This window comes from Lissotriton vulgaris, chromosome 3_1, assembly GCF_964263255.1.
Source record: "Lissotriton vulgaris chromosome 3_1, aLisVul1.2, whole genome shotgun sequence".
In the NCBI taxonomy this organism is placed as follows: Eukaryota; Metazoa; Chordata; class Amphibia; order Caudata; family Salamandridae; genus Lissotriton; species Lissotriton vulgaris.
The window spans coordinates 1,301,652,112-1,301,665,972 of record NC_141689.1 but is presented as its reverse complement, the minus strand read 5'-3'; positions in this window follow the sequence as shown (position 1 = coordinate 1,301,665,972).

Genomic DNA, 13,861 nt, shown 5'->3' with positions numbered 1-13,861 from the left:
ACCAATTTGCATATGGCATGTCTAAACTGCTGTGCTGGAGTGAGCTACAGCATGATGAAGGATTAAACCAACCCAAACCTATCATGGGCATACCAAAATGGCCCCCAAAAGGAAGTAACCCTTGCCCAAGGGGCCACTCCCCAGTACATATATTACATTAGCCCAGTGGGCATATTTTTCAAAAAATTAAAAATGCCCCCCCAGGGGGCAAACAAAGGCAAAATATATGCCCCAAAAATGGGAGTGACCCTTGCCCAAGGGTCCACTTCCCACTACATTTACTCAATTGGCCCAGTGTGCCAAATACAATTTTAAACATTTTAGTTTCCCCCCCAGGGGGGCAAACAAATCAAAAAGGATGGCCCCCAAAAGGGGAGCGACCCTTACCTAAGGGTTCAGAAAAGGGGGTGGTGATGAACAGAGTGTCTGAATTGAGCAGACCACTCTTACCCAGTCCAAAGATCAGGGCTTGATCCATCACCGTTATTTATCTCACTGCCCCATCCCAGCTCAGAACCTGGCTATATGCAAATCAGTCTGTCCCTGGCCCAGTGCATCATGGGAACAGGGCAGACTAAACTACCAAGCCAATTCTTCACCAGAAAGGAGACAAGCTACCGGGGACCGGTTTCTGGCATTTCAGCCGTCTTCGGCCCGGCTTGCTTGAATCCTGATGGAGCAGTGAGAAAGGGACTCATGTCTGAGTATACCCTGCCACACCTATAGTGGCCAAAACGATTTAGAAAAGAGGGTGGTGATGAACAGAGTGTCTGAATTGAGCAGACCACTCTTACCCAGTCCAAAGATCAGGGCTTGATCCATCACCGTTATTTATCTCACTGCCCCATCCCAGCTCAGAACCTGGCTATATGCAAATCAGTCTGTCCCTGGCCCAGTGCATCATGGGAACAGGGCAGACTAAACTACCAAGCCAATTCTTCACCAGAAAGGAGACAAGATACCGGGGACCGGTTTCTGGCATTTCAGCCGTCTTCGGCCTTGCTTGCTTGAATCCTGATGGAGCAGTGAGAAAGGGACTCATGTCTGAGTATACCCTGCCACACCTATAGTGGCCGAAAACGATTCAGAAAAGGGGGTGGTGATGAACAGAGTGTCTGAATTGACCAGACCACTCTTACCCAGTCCAAAGATCAGGGCTTGATCCATCACCGTTATTTATCTCACTGCCCCATCCCAGCTCAGAACCTGGCTATATGCAAATCAGTCTGTCCCTGGCCCAGTGCATCATGGGAACAGGGCAGACTAAACTACCAAGCCAATTCTTCACCAGAAAGGAGACAAGCTGCCGGGGACCGGTTTCTGGCATTTCAGCCATCTTCGGCCCGGCTTGCTTGAATCCTGATGGAGCAGTGAGAAAGGGACTCATGTCTGAGTATACCCTGCCACACCTAGAGTGGCCAAAAACGATTCAGAAAAGAGGGTGGTGATGAATAGAGTGTCTGAATTGAGCAGACCACTCTTACCCAGTCCAAAGATCAGGGCTTGATCCATCACCGTTATTTATCTCACTGCCCCATCCCAGCTCAGAACCTGGCTATATGCAAATCAGTCTGTCCCTGGCCCAGTGCATCATGGGAACAGGGCAGACTAAACTACCAAGCCAATTCTTCACCAGAAAGGAGACAAGCTACCGGGGACCGGTTTCTGGCATTTCAGCCGTCTTCGGCCCGGCTTGCTTGAATCCTGATGGAGCAGTGAGAAAGGGACTCATGTCTGAGTATACCCTGCCACACCTATAGTGGCCAAAAACGATTCAGAAAAGGGGGTGGTGATAAACAGAGTGTCTGAATTGAGCAGACCACTCTTACCCAGTCCAAAGATCAGGGCTTGATCCATCACCGTTATTTATCTCACTGCCCCATCCCAGCTCAGAACCTGGCTATATGCAAATCAGTCTGTCTCTGGCCCAGTGCATCATGGGAACAGGGCAGACTAAACTACCAAGCCAATTCTTCACCAGAAAGGAGACAAGCTGACGGCTGAAGTGCCAGAAACCGGTCCCCGGTAGCTTGTTTCCTTCCCAGTATAAGAATTGGCTTGGTAGTTTGGTCTGCCCTGTTCCCATGATGCACTGGGCCAGGGTCAGACTAATTTGCATATAGCCAATTTCTGAGCTGGGATGGTGCAGTGAGCTGAAAAACGGTGATGGATCAAGCCCTGATCTTTGGACTGGGTAAGAGTGGTCTGCTTAATTCAGACACTCTATTCATCACCACCCCCTTTTCTGAATCATTTTTGTCCACCATAAGCGTGGAAGGGTATACTCAAATGTGAGTCCCTAGCTCATTGCACCATCAGGATTCAAGCAAATCGGGCCGAAGTCGGCTGAAATGCCTGAAACCGGTCCCCGGTAGCTTGTTTCCTTCCCAGTATAAGAATTGGCTTGGTAGTTTGGTCTGCCCTGTTCCCATGATGCACTGGGCCAGGGTCAGACTAATTTGCATATAGCCAATTTCTGAGCTGGGATGGTGCAGTGAGCTGAACAAACGGTGATGGATCAAGCCCTGATCTTTGGACTGGGTAAGAGTGGTCTGCTTAATTCAGACACTCTGTTCATCACCACCCCCTTTTCTGAATAATTTTTGTCCACCATAAGCGTGGAAGGGTATACTCAGATGTGAGTCCCTAGCTCATTGCACCATCAGGATTCAAGCAAGCCAGGCCGAAGACGGCTGAAATGCCAGAAACCGGTCCCCGGTAGCTTGTTTCCTTCCCAGTATAAGAATTGGCTTGGTAGTTTGGTCTGCCCTGTTCCCATGATGCACTGGGCCAGGGTCAGACTAATTTACATATAGCCAATTTCTGAGCTGGGATGGTGCAGTGAGCTGAAAAACGGTGATGGATCAAGCCCTGATCTTTGGACTGGGTAAGAGTGGTCTGCTTAATTCAGACACTCTATTCATCACCACCCCCTTTTCTGAATCATTTTTGTCCACCATAAGCGTGGAAGGGTATACTCAGATGTGAGTCCCTAGCTCATTGCACCATCAGGATTCAAGCAAGCCGGGCCGAAGGCGGCTGAAATGCCAGAAACCGGTCCCCGGTAGCTTGTTTCCTTCCGAGTATAAGAATTGGCTTGGTAGTTTGGTCTGCCCTGTTCCCATGATGCACTGGGCCAGGGTCAGACTAATTTGCATATAGCCAATTTCTGAGCTGGGATGGTGCAGTGAGCTGAAAAACGGTGATGGATCAAGCCCTGATCTTTGGACTGGGTAAGAGTGGTCTGCTTAATTCAGACACTCTGTTCATCACCACCCCCTTTTCTGAATCATTTTTGTCCACCATAAGCGTGGAAGGGTATACTCAGATGTGAGTCCCTAGCTCATTGCACCATCAGGATTCAAGCAAGCCGGGCCGAAGACGGCTGAAATGCCAGAAACCGGTCCCCAGTAGCTTGTTTCCTTCCCAGTATATGAATTGGCTTGGTAGTTTGGTCTGCCCTGTTCCCATGATGCACTGGGCCAGGGTCAGACTAATTTGCATATAGCCAATTTCTGAGCTGGGATGGTGCAGTGAGCTGAAAAACGGTGATGGATCAAGCCCTGATCTTTGGACTGGGTAAGAGTGGTCTTCTTAATTCAGACACTCTGTTCATCACCACCCCCTTTTCTGAATCCTTACCTAAGGGGCCACTCCCCAGCACATCCTAATATTTATACTAAATGTGCCCCCCAGGGGGAAGACAAAGCCTTCCTACTTGCCCCAAGAGGGGAGCGACCCTTGTCTAAGGGGCCGTTTCCCAAAACTAAAAAACATGAGGGCTGTGTAAAAAGGCCCCCTAAGGGGAGTGACCCTTGTGCTAAAGGCAACTCCCCGGCACATCCTAATATTTATACTAAATGTCCCCCCCCCCAGGGGGGCAGACAAAGCCTTCCTAAGTGTCCCCAAGAGAGGAGCGGCCCTTGTCTAAGGGGCGGCTCCCCAAAACAAAAACAAAAAACACGAAGGCTGCGTAAAATGGCCCCCTAAGGGGAGTGACCCTAACCCAAGGGACCACTCTCCTGCACTTTTGTTCAGTGGGCCGATTTATGAATAAATATTTAAAATCTGCCCCCCCGGGGGGCAGACAAAGCCACTCGTAATGCCCCCAAAAGGGGGAGCGACCCTTGCCTAAGGGGCCGTTCCCCAAACCAACAAACCCCGCCAAACACACACAAAAAATCCCTGGCGCTAATGGACATTCCTGCTCCACGATCGCACGATCGTGCCGCAGGAATGCACAAAAGAGACATCAAGGGAAATGAAAACCCTTTCCTTTACCCCGATGCCTCTTTCGGTGTAAGCCCCCCTCCCTAGCCCCATAACTCACCTTTTTCCTCTGACGTGTAGGAAGCAAATGGCTATCTGCGCTTCGGAAATCAAAAAGGGAACCCTGCAATGACGTCAGCGTGCCTCGCGCACTGACGTCATTGATGACGCGGAGGGGGGGCAGGTAGAGGCAGGAGAAGGTCTTCACCTGCCTTCTCTGTAAAAAAATTAAGATTGCGAACCCACGGGGGGAGCGCCAGCGCTTCCCCCGTGGGTGGGTCTCATGAAGAGCTGAGTTTGTCATGAGCACAGCGCGACTGTATGCCATGACGAGCTCAGCTCGTCATGAGCATACAAGGGGTTAAAGAAGTGATACTGCTCCAGAAATTGGTTTGATATAACAAAGCTTTATTGTGTAAACGGAATTGATTTTCTACCCAGTGATTTTTCAGTGGTGTGTCCTGTTGTTGAACATTCAAATACTGTGTCCTAATGATTGTCTCGGGGACCTGTTTGCCTTAAGCGATCCAAACTTCAACATTACCTCCCCCTCAAACACCATTTGTAGTGATGGTATGCATACTAGTCCTTTTGAAAATTTAAAATATAGGAAATACAAATTCCAACTGGACTCTATGTCTGTGAGCATACATAGTTAGGAGGATATATCACTCCCCTATGATCTCTTTGAGAATAAGTGTATAAAGTGTGGATATCGAGCACAGTGTTTTTAGGATAGTAATCTTTCTGAAGGAATTTCGGAGTCAAAGGAAACGTATGCTTATTTAATCAATTCTAATTGGACGAGGGATTCTGGTAATTGAATACTGTTTTAACCTTGCCATGTACTGTAGATTATCTTTATATTTGTTTGATACTTTTTTAACGTAAGAATTGATTGAGTGTTTTATGCTTTTATGTGCTTTTATGATTGTCTGATATAGCAATCGAATAAAGCTTTCTTTGACTTGGATTGACTTGTATAAAGGGTGTTATCAGATCAAAGGGGAATCACAGTGTTGTTATATTGATAAGTCCAAAATGTATTCTTCACCCCGCACATTGTAAAAAGATTTATTATGATACTATAAAATACAAATATAAGAAAATGCAAGACATTTTCTTGCTAGTTTAATGTGCCTAAAGTTTGAATTATTAATATTGGTAGTATTGTTTGGTTGCATGTTGAAAATTGCGCTTTCGATTTTAATTGCAGTGGTTGGATGTCTTGACCAAGGAACTGATAAGTATTATTCAAATAACTCTTACAGGAGCATTATCTTTATGTACTGATTACCCAGTAACCTCGGGGAATATTGGGTTGCTAGAGTTTGGTCACTGACCATCTTCAGTGTAGGCTCTCAAAATTCAAGGTCCTTTAGAACCATCTTTGTTTCACACTCTATCCGTCACTCATAGATGCCTATATTCACCACAGATAGCCCAAGGGGTAAACAGACAAAATATCAACTACAAAATATCGAATGGACATAATATTGAGTACAAAATATAGGCTGGACAGAATATCGAATGGACAGAATGTAGACATCAAAAATATCGTTTTGAAGGTAAGTAATGTAATATGGAAATTTTAGATAGTCAAAATATCGAAAATATGAAGTACAAAATATAGGTTAAAAAAATATCGAACTTTTAATAATATCACATTTTTTATAGTGTATTTTATGTGTTAAAAGTGTTTATTTATGTTATAATGTAATTTAATTAATGAATTTAATGTTATTTACATTTTGCGTAATTTAATTCTGTAGCGGGTTGTGGGTTTATAGGGTAATAGAGTGGGAAGTAATTTAATTATATTTAATTAAATATATAAATGTATTTATTGGTATTTGTTTATAATTAATTGTTAATACATTTTTATTTAGTAATTAATTACATTGTAATTGCCAATTAATTTTATTTAATTGATTAATTGATAATTATGTTAATTTAACTAATTTAATTTCTGTAGCGGGTTGTGGGTTTATAGGGGTGTAGGGTGGGAAGTAATTTAATTATAATTAATTAAATATGTTATTTATGTAGTGTAATTTAATTATAATTAATAAAATATGTACATTTATTTATTGGTATTTGTTTATAATTAATTGTTGATTCAATTTTTTTAGTAATTAATTACATTTTAATTGTCAATTAATTGTATTTAATTGATTAATTGATAATTATGTTAAGTTAACTGATTTAATTTTTGTAGCGGGTTGTGGGTTTATAGGGGAGTAGGGTGGGAAGTAATTTAATTATAATTAATTAAATATGTTAATTTATGTAGTGTAATTTAATGAAAATTAATTAAATATGTTAATTTATTTATTGGTATTTGTTTATAATTAATTGTTAAATTATATTTTTTGGTAATTAATTAAATTTTAAATGACAAATAATTTTATTTAATTGATTAATTGATAATTATGTTAATTTAAGAAATTTAATTTCTGTAGCGGGTTGTGGGTTCATATGGGAATAGGGTGGGAAGTAATATAATTATACCTAATAACATAATAATTTATTGTGTATTTATTAGATTTTAATTGTTAAGTAACAGTTTAATTACTAAATAATGAATTGTTAATTTGTAATTAATTAGTGTTAATAGATAATTAATTGTAATGTTTAAATTAAATTAGTATTTGTAATTAATTAATTATTATATTATATTAAAGTGGTAATTACTTGTAATAATTTTTTTTATAAATATTAATATATATATATCTTTTTAAATAATATATGAAGTATCTACTTTCTCTACTGTTGTACTCACTGGAGTGGGAATAGTAATTTTTTCCCCTACGCTATCCAACGCTTTCCCTACTGTTGCCCTTTCTGGAGTGGAAATAGTAATTTTAACCCCTGCGCAATCCAATGCTTTCCCTACTGTTGCACTCTTTGGAGTGGGAATAGTAATTTGTACCCCTACGCTATCCAACGTTTTCCCTACTCTTGCACTCTCTGGAGTGGGAATAGTAAGTTTTACCCCTACGCTATCCAACGCTTTCCCTACTGTTGCACTCTTTTGAGTGGGAATAGTAATTTTTACCTCTACGCTATCCAACGCCTTATCTACTGTTGCACTCTCTGGAATGGGAATAGTAATTTTATACTTCCGCTATCCTACGGTAATAATATTGGATATATTTTAATTATATTATGTCACTATATATATATGTTTTAACAAATATGATTGTAAAAAAATGTTTTTATAACTTTAATTAATTATTTAATTATTTAAGGTAATTTAAGTATTTTTAAGTATATTTTAGTAAATAATTTTTAATATTAATTTAATTTAACATTGTTTTTAATAAAGTCTATATTTTTACAAACTATCAGCCAGATTCATCAAAGACCCGTTTTGCGAGTCTTTAATAGCGATTCATAAGGAATCGCTATTATAGACTTGCAAAACGGGATTCATGTAGGAATTGCAAAATAAAATGCGATTCCTACACATTCCTTATTTGCGATTAGCAAATTGCTAATCGCAAATAAGGAATAACTCCCCATTCATTCCTATGGGCCAAAAGGCCCATAGGAATAAATGGGGAGTATTCCTTATTTGCGATTAGCAATTTGCTAATCGCAAATAAGATAGCGATTTAAAGGATGCAAGGGGTGTCCAAAGGACACCCAGTAGCACCCCTTAAATGCAAATTTAAACAGGTGTTGCGCACACACATGTCCAAAGGACATGTGTGTGTGTGTAACATGCAAAAGAAAAAAATGCACTAAAGTGCTTTTCACTCTTTTTTCGCAATTTACCACGAAGTCAGACTTCGTGGTAAATTGCGACCAAATATTGCGAATTCGCAATTTCAAGTTGGTTGATGAATTGCATTTAAGGAATCTCCATTAGAGATTCCTTAAATCCAATTCCTCGAAAATTTGTGATTTCTCTAATAGCGATTTTTGCATTTGGGATGATGAATCCCAAATACAAAAATTGCACTCGCAAAGGGCCAGATTCTCAGAATCTGGCCCTTTGCAAGCGCAATTTTGCTTGATGAATCGGGCTGTATATTTTTGTAAACTATATTTTTTACTCGATATTTTTGTACTTACCTGTTTGTAGATACAAAGTCGATATTCTGTCTGTCGATATTTTGTCGCCGATATTTTTGGTACTCGATATTATGTCCCTCGATAATATGTAAGTGATCCGGCCCAAGGGAATCTGGGAGGGGGGGATCAAATCCTCCCTAAAAAGAAGCACATCATGTCATTTTATTCTTTTTCATCATAAGGGTGTTAATGAGCTGTAAATTGACAACACATTCAAAGTTGGTCCAAATAGATCAAACGTCCTTAAGAAGTCCCTATATACTCCACTTAAAATGAAACAATGGTAGGTAAAGTAGAGACACATGGAAAATACATGGAAACACAGGAGAAAGAGAAGAGTAGGGTGGGAGTAGAGAAATCAAACAATATGTGTAAGGAAATGAGATCTGGTTAGCAGGCCTCCACTCCATGCAGGCCTCCATATCTGGAAGTGAAAAGAGCTCCACGTCAATGAGGAGGCCCAAGGACTTAGAAGCACAACTGAGTCTTTTCAAGCTCCAGGAGAGGAGACCGGCCCTAGAAGAAAGGCCCTGAAGGAAAAAATGGTCAAGCTGGGATTGCAGCAACAAAGACACAGAGGTAACTGCAGGGAATGCCTATGATCCAGAGTTGGCCAAGGGTATTTTTTCAAAGTATGGGTAGAAGATACAGACAAATGACTAGCATCTTATGAAAAGGCTCTCAGGGTGAAATGGGTGGGTACCTACCTTTGGGGATTCCTATTGTGGGAACTAGTTCCAACAGCTGGGTGGGATATGCTGCTGATGTTGGAAGATTATGTGGCAGAGTCATATTTACAGAGGTTCAGAAATACGCAGTAGGAGTCAACTCAGACATGGATGGACTTTGTGAAAGCTTCTTTGAAGTCATTGGAAAACTGGATAAAAGGTAACCAGATAGGTCCTTATGAGTAAAATAACACATACTTACAAATTGTTCTTCAGAGAAGTTACACCAGCATCTGGTAAATTCTAGGTTGTCTAGCCCTAGAGAGCTGGGAAAGATAGCTGATGAATAGGTATGCACGATTTTCTCTAAAATATCCTAAAGCAGTGATCACAAGAGGGCATCCCCCCTCCCTTTCCGGGGAAAGCAGAAGGCAAGAATAAAATACTTCAAAAGGTCACTAAAAGTTGACGGGAGAGGGGGGATCCCGGAGCCACATCCCACATCCCATTCAAAAAGGAGGAGGTACCTGGGAATAAACTTTGACCCTACAAAAGCTGGACTGTCCAATGACTGTAAATAGCCAGGGCAATAGAGGGGAGATACTGTGTGCACCAAAAATTGACCCACTGGTGACTATCCCCAAATGCATTGCAAATGCAGGGAAGAGGTGGAAGTTGTGTTTGTAAATTGTGAGGCGTGCACTGGGGCTACCTTAGACCCCACGAGTAGGTAGGAAATTAAACCATTTGCCCACGGGCCTGCCAGTATTGAAAAGTACATGCAGTGAACACAAGTCAATAGGGCCGAGGTCCAGGCTCTGAATGGTATAGGTGTCAGCCTCACCATGGATATGCCAAAGCTGGTTTCTCCAGTGCAGATCTTTCCTGATGAGGTGCACCAGGTAGTCAACTCTGCCAATTTTATAAAAGTCTCATCCCATGGCAGTGATAGACTCTAATTGGGGTTGGATTACTGGACAAATAAAAGTAATTGTGTCTCCTGCCATCCCAGTGGAGTGTCTGTCGGACAATGACCCTGAAACATCTGCCTAGGCAGAGGTGGAGAGAAGGACTCATGCAGCAATTCTGAGCCTCCCTGGGTGGGTATATGTCTCCAGTACAGCACAAAAGGCCTTACAGGGGAAAATAAAGGGACCTTGGAGCCTGGTAAAATGGAGCAAAGCCCTAGTAACAAGACGAAGGGCAGGGAGCCTGGCAAAATCATTTATCAAGGTTCAAAGGCCCAGAGGGAGCCCAAATCTAAGGGGGAAAGTCTGATATCTGAACAGCAGCCTGCTTCTCAGAGGTTTTCCTGACTTGGCAGAACTGCGAGGAGTAAGAGGACCATTCAGAGAGGGTTTGAGTCAGGGACAAAAAACTTTCTTGAAGGCCTGAGACAGCTGTTGGTCAAAGAAGAAGGAGTTGTCACTCTCACCATAAGGTATACTGGGAGGAGGATATTCCGTACAGTGAGGCAAGAGACACTAGATCAGGGGGAACAAGGAAAGTAGTAGTCCCCGAACAGTAAAGAGAGTTCTCCCTTGACTTGGGCCATGACATCCCCTTAGTTGGACATCTGGGCTGACCAAAAAGTGGGAATCATTGGTGAATCACTGCTACAAGCCTAACATCTCTGAAAAGGTGAAGGGGTTTTATTGCTCCTGTGTTACCTATTAAGCCAATGGCAAAAACAGAGGTAAACTAAAGCCTCACCTTATACCACTGCCTGTAGTAGGGACACCCTTTGAAAGGATGGGGATTGACAATATTGGCCTCCTATACCCACCAACTGCCACTGGCAATAGTTTCATCCTAGTGATAATGGACCATACCACCAGGTATCAAGAAGCCATATCCCTTTAAACAGGTACTTACCTGCAGTGGCTAGCCCCTGCTAGGCATTTTCAGCAGGTTTAGGTTCCCTAAGGAATTCATCTGAAATAGGGGACACATTTAATGTCCGCCTATCTTAAAGAAAGTGTGAGATGAGTGTGGTGTGACCTACACATTTTTCTAATATCTTTCCTCCACAAGATAATGATCTTGTAGAAAGCATAAATAAGACAACTAAAGACATTATTATGGGTTTACCAGAGAAACTCTGAAGGAGTTCTCAGAAGGAGATGGGATATTCTCCTTCAATTCCTGCTGTTTGCATACATGGCGGTGCCTTGGAAGGGAGTGGGCTTCAGTGGAAGGTGTAATTCTCTTTTCCACTTTAATAGAACAGTAAAAGAGAGACTGTTACAGCTTTCTTAGACAGCTTACTGGTCTGTTTTCTATGACACCAGGTCTGACTACTTGTTGTACACATGATGAGGACACATGTGACAGCATGCTTGTCAGAAGCAAAGTCTACAGACTAACATACCAGGTCAAAGCTAGCATCAAAGCTGAAGTTGCAGAGATCCTAGAGCTAGGACCGAGTAAGCCCTCTTGTAGTCCTTGGGCTACACCCATGGTATTGGCACCCAACCCAAACTCAATAGAAGGGAAAACTAAGTTTCTTTGTGTACTATATAGCCCTAAATGCAGTCACCAAGACTGATGCCCAGCCCATACCAAGAGCTGGTGAGCTCATAGATAAGTTTGAGGATGCCAAATATCTGAACAGATTTGAACTGCCTTAAGGTCATTGGCAGGTAGCCCACACACTAGGAGCCAAAGAGAGGTCTGTTCTTTTTAAGCCTAAAGGCCATTTTCAATTTAAAGTGATGCCCTTTGGATTTGAAAATGCATCTGCCACCTTCCAGATGCTGGTAAACAGAGCACTTTCATATTTGGAAACCTTGAATCCAGCTTATCTGGATGATATAGCAGTGTTATTGGATGATCACCTGGTCAACCTCAATGAAGTGCTACAAGCTCTGCAACAGGCAGGGCAACTATCAAGTCACGGAAGTGCCAGATACAGTAAAGGTTTTGTTGTGCACTTGGGCCAGAAAGGAGTTGGAGGCCATGTACAACTGCTCAAGCCCAAAATCCAGACAGTTCTGGTTTGGGAAGCTCCTAAGACCCAAACCCAAGACAGAGCCCTTTTTGTCTGCCATATTGGCACCTTTGACAGAGCTAATCTCCAAGAAACAGTGCAGGAAAGTCATCTGGACTGACCAATGCCAAAAGGACTTTGATATCCGAAAGGAAACCTTGTGCTCAGCACCTGTCTTAAAGGCACCAGATTTCAGTAAAGAGTTTGTTGTCCAGACTGATGCTTCTGAACATGGGATTGGGATAGTCTTGTCACACCTAAATGACCAGGGTCAGGATTAACCAGTTGCCTTTATCAGTAGGTGACTCCACCCCAGAGAGAAATGCTGGAGTGCCACTGAGAGGGAAACCTTTGATGTGGTTTGGTCCCTAAAGAAACAGAGACCCTAATGTTTGCGCCTCACTTAGATGATCAAACTGACCACAGACCTGTCAGATTGATGATGTAAATAGGAGCAGAGAACTTCAAATTATTGAGGTGGTCTATTTCCCTACAGGGTATGGACTTTACAGTGGGTAAGAGACCTGGCACTGACCATGCCAACGCAAATGGCCTTGTCTGGGTTTTTCAGCTTATGTGATGACTACCAAGACAAGGGTTATTTGCTTATCATATTTCATCTGGAGGGGGGGACATGTAAGGAAATGCCTATTTTTTTATGATCACCCACAAAGATTTGTACAGATGCTGTTTGGTTCCCAACTCTGAGAGTGCACTGAAACCTGGTAACCAGACCTCAGTGCCAGTGTTCTCCACCTATACAAAAGGTTTGCTGAATGGAATACCTCCAACTGGCATACCTTACTTATAAGATTCTGGTATATGGTAAGCATGTGTCCAACCAGGGCGGCAGCACTGATGGTGCCACCCTGGGTGTACCAAAGTGAAAGTTAACTCACAGCCTCTCACTGCAGACTGCAAGGGCAAGTTTAAAATTACTAGCTTGACTTTGTCATTTAAACTTCTGACACAGCCTAAACATCCCTTAATAAAATATGTAAATCACCACTAAGAAAGGCCTTCAAACTCTAAGGCAGTGAGTAGTCTATTATTAAGTAGGACATGCACTTTAATATGTTTGAACTGGAAAATTCCAGTACAGGGTTATAGGCTGACATCTCAGTCATAATACCTTTTCAATGGAACTACTAACATTGATACCTCCAGTTATCAAATGAATTGCTACATTAAGCCCAAATTAATGCCCAAGTAGAATTTAAAGGCTCTTATGGAAAAGTAATTTTTAGAAAGATGCCACTCTGTTGCCCAGTTTATCAGATGGCCATTCACCAATGCTGGCCACCAGACAGCCTTCGTCCCTCCTGGGAAGTAATGTGAATGATTCCCAAGCACCGTAGAGTGAGGTGTAACCTCCCCTCAAAGGACCCTACTCTAATTTTTTCATGCAAGACTTACCCAGAGTTCTTACAGGGGTAGTTAGATTTCGCCAAGATTGGGAAGGTGCTCAGCCCTTTAAAATAAATACAGGGGTTTTAATTGAATTCAAGCTGATGTCCTTAAAGCAGGGAGCAGAACTATACCAGTTGTATTATACATGTAGCTTGGACTAATCCACGCATTTTTAAAAACCACAATAGTGGTGGGTCCAAGGAATGTCTATTTTTGTAACCACTCAGTTAAGGGTCAGGTTTTATCCAGAGGGGAACATTTCTTGTATCTGGGTTTGTGCCTCAATTTGGGCCTCAGCTGGAAACCTCTCTTTTAATTCCCAGGCTCCAAGATTTTACAAGGTGCATCCAGCATAAATCACAACATTTATTATTTGATGTTTATAAGGCCAAACGTGTTCCGATGGCCATGTTTGGCAGTGAAATTTTGGGAATGCCAATACTGA